The sequence below is a fragment of the Anoplophora glabripennis genome, unplaced genomic scaffold (genome assembly GCF_000390285.2).
Source record: "Anoplophora glabripennis isolate ALB-LARVAE unplaced genomic scaffold, Agla_2.0 scaffold1677, whole genome shotgun sequence".
Classification (NCBI taxonomy): Eukaryota; Metazoa; Arthropoda; class Insecta; order Coleoptera; family Cerambycidae; genus Anoplophora; species Anoplophora glabripennis.
In genome coordinates this window covers 21,807-25,488 of record NW_019417752.1, presented here as the reverse complement: position 1 = coordinate 25,488, position 3,682 = coordinate 21,807, and the positions used below count along the sequence as shown (strand labels likewise).

At 33.2% G+C, this 3,682-nt stretch overlaps 1 non-coding gene across 1 annotated transcript; it reads left to right on the top strand.

Moving 5' to 3' along the window:
- The first annotated feature begins 2,646 nt into the window (after positions 1–2,646).
- Trnal-uaa lies at positions 2,647–2,729 on the top strand. The gene has a single exon. It is a non-coding gene; the product is annotated as a tRNA-Leu (tRNA).
- The last annotated feature ends 953 nt before the right edge of the window (positions 2,730–3,682 follow it).

Sequence of the window (3,682 nt, the reverse complement as noted above, 5' to 3'; positions counted from 1 at the left end):
GTGAGAAGCTTTTCGACAATAGCGATACTAAAGTTCGTGACCACTGCCATNTATTTATAATGTCTTTTAGAAAACCTCAAAGGAAAAAGTCCAACGGACTCAAATCAGGTAACCTAGCTGGCCATCTGATCGGTCCGTTTGTTCCTATCTACCTATCTCCTAAAATTTCGTTAATATTATATTATCACACGAGTATATGTTATGCATTTAAAATAAATGTCATTTTTACAACAGATATGACTTGTAAAAGTAAGAATTATAGTTTTATCTGTATTTTCATAGCCGGTCATATTAAAAAGGAAAAAAATATATAATTTATATATAAAACACCCCGTGTCTCCCGTGTTTGTAAAAATAACAATAGCATGTGATATATTGTTGAAAAGCGGAAAAAAATCTCTATTTTTAGGCCATGGTCAGCTACGATTTCCAATTAAAAAAATATAACTTTGGGTCATAACTCCGAAATCTTAAGATCTACTAAAAATCTAATATCGGCATTCAATTCTACGCCAAAGAATTAGTCTTGAGCAGTTTTTACTTTAACTCTAACTTATTTAACAGCTGAGATACAGACATGTTNGTTGGGGAGTCCCCGTGTATGGAGTCGGTCGTAGGTATATGAGTACGCATCTGGTCGCCGGCGCCAGTCCGCCGTAGATAGGGTTTGTAATCCCGCAGTCTTTTTTTTCCAGCTGGAAATTTGCGGTAAATTTGCCTTTACAGCGGGATCCCGCTGTAATTCCCGCGAGAGATTTAAAAATATATTTATATATGAAAATAATAATGCTATTATTGTGGAATGTTTATATTTAATCAAATGAAATATAAATAATTCTTGATATTTAAAAAGCAACAGATAAGCATTATCTACATTAAAAACTGTGTTTATTAACTAAGAATCAACAGAAATCAACACATCAATAATATGTTACTTTTGTTATTTTTTTACTACTACTTAACGTACTTGTTGCTGTTAAATTACTAAATTTATAAACATTTAGGTTAGGTTAATAACTTAATCGTAGTAACAATTTCTAAAAAAATATTTGCTAGATACATCGATAATATACTGCCCTACTTCGGAATATGACAGTTTAGAGACAGTTTTGGCTGTCATTCATTTACTAATTAAAGTATTAACTTGATTTTTTCGGTAACGGCAAAAGAAAAACAAATATTTTTTAATGTATTTGAGAATGTTGAAAACATTGCAATTTCAATAAAAACAGCGTCGAAAATGTTGTTTGTCTTAATAAACTTAAGATTTTGCTAGGTAAAAATGCCGTATGTACAGTATGTGCTACATTTTCAACAGAAATTAATAGAAGAACCAGAACATGTACATACTATACATGATATTTTGGATGTTTTTAAAGGGTATTTTACAATTTTTAATATATTGTGTTGCGAATAATATTTAATTGTTGTTTAATTTAAAACAACGCATGTAAACACATACGAATTTAATTTGTTAAAAACATCGTATTTCAACGCTTCTGCTAGAGAAGAAAGCCGTATGTGGTCACATGCGGCGTTAATACTATGTACCTCTTAATGAAATAATGTACATAAGTCTGCTAAGTGACACAATATTAGAAATTTAAAATGTACAAATTTTTAAATTTCTGATAAAAGAAGACAAAACTATTAGTTACATATAAAATTTTACTTTGTAAACACTTTTTCTCAAAAATAAACAAACAAATCAAGGAATTTGTTTGAATGATGCAAAGATCTGCCGATTTTAATCCTTTCCTTCGCTCGATTGATCGATGCTATCACAGGGGAACGGGATGCGTACGCAAACCAAACGGGGCGCTCGCGCGCGCCATGTTTTCTATTCAAAAATTTCCCGCGCGGGAATTACCGCACAAATGCGGGAATTCCGCAGGTCCCATTGACATGCGGGAAATTGCTGGAATGCTGTAACGCGGAATGCGGGATTGCAAACCCTATCTACGAATTTCTTTATGGTTTCATCAAACGTATATATGGAGATAATGCAACTGTTCTCTATACGGACACCGATTCCCTCATTTTGGAACTTATTGCTGACAATCCGTACGAGGATATAAAGAAAAACTTGCACTATTTCGACACTTCAAATTTCCCTCTAGATAATATTCATAACATACCCAAAACCAAGTCTGTGGTCGGCCGGATGAAAGATGAATATGCAGGAAAACCAATAGAATTTTTTACGGAACAGGTGCCAAAGTCTACTGTGTAAGAGCTGGTGAAGTGACGAAGAAAGCAAAAGGAGTTTCCAAACACGTAATAAAAAAAGAAATAAATTTAGATTACTATGTTGCAATTGTAGAAAAAGGTGTCAACATTTTACGAAAAATGTATATTTTCAAATCCACACTACACACTATTTACACAGAACTAAAGAACAAAGTGGCCCTTTCTTCAGCAGACGACAAAAGATATGTTAAAGCTGACGGTGTACATACTTTGGCATGGGGACATGTGGATGTGACAGCAGAAAGAAATTTGAATGCTTTGCTGGAGGCAGCAGAACTGTTGCTTAGTGAGGATAAAAAGGAACAAGATGAAAAAGATTGGGATTTTGATTTAAGTTTATTTGACTTGTAAATATTATTTGCAATAAATATTACAATAAAAATATTTGTTTCATTGGTCAGGTTGGCCGAGTGGTCTAAGGCGCCTTGTTTAAGCCTTGGTTCCGTAAAGGAGCGTGGGTTCGAATCCCACACCTGACATTTTTGAAAATTGTAAATAAAAACCAAAAATATTTTTAAGTTCTTTATTTATCCATTGCTTTACAAAATATTTGTTGAGATTTTTGTAAACCCCATTTACAAAGAGAGCATCTAGACTGTGGACCATCTATATGTGGTGACCAATCTGGACGGTTGTAGTGCACAAAACATGGTAGCTGTACTTGCAACTCAAATATTTTTGTGTAATGCATTGGAAGTATGTTCCAGGCATATAAAAGTTCCATGGGTTGGACATTTTCGATCAGATAGTGTAGTGGAAAATTTCCGAGCTCCTCTTCAGTAAAATCGTACAAAGGTTTACCATTTCGGTGTTTACTTATCAAATCTTCAGTTATACATCTCGTACACTACAGCTCTTCAGACATAATTCTCGGAAACTGGTAACAATCAGCAACAACGAAGAACAAATCGTTATATACTATATCAGGAAGGTATTTGCTTCGTATCTGTTGCATTCACTATTTATGGTGTTATTATTTTAGAAGTGGGGGGTTTACAATAAATCTCCAGCCAATCAGAGTACTGTATTACACCATTACCTCTTCTTATTCGTAATTTGTAAATGGTACTATTCGTTGGTATAGAAGATTTTAACATTTCCAGATAATCATGTCTATAAGGTTTCATTCTTTTCCAATTAATGGGCCAGCTGTCATTACGCGTTCCGTTATGATCAAAGCAAATAAACACCTCTTTTGAATTATAAGGTCGCTGTATAATTAGCGAACTTTTCAAAATGGTTTGCAGAACTATTAATTGCGAAGCGTTCATTATTGTTTCTATAGACATACTGATTAATTTTGGTGGTATATAAATAATTTATATAGAATAATAAAACTATTTTATAATAATATCATTTATTAAATATTATATTAATACTAGCTTATTGGTGTCATTTCTACATCGCTTTCCTCTTGGTCATCAGATTCCCA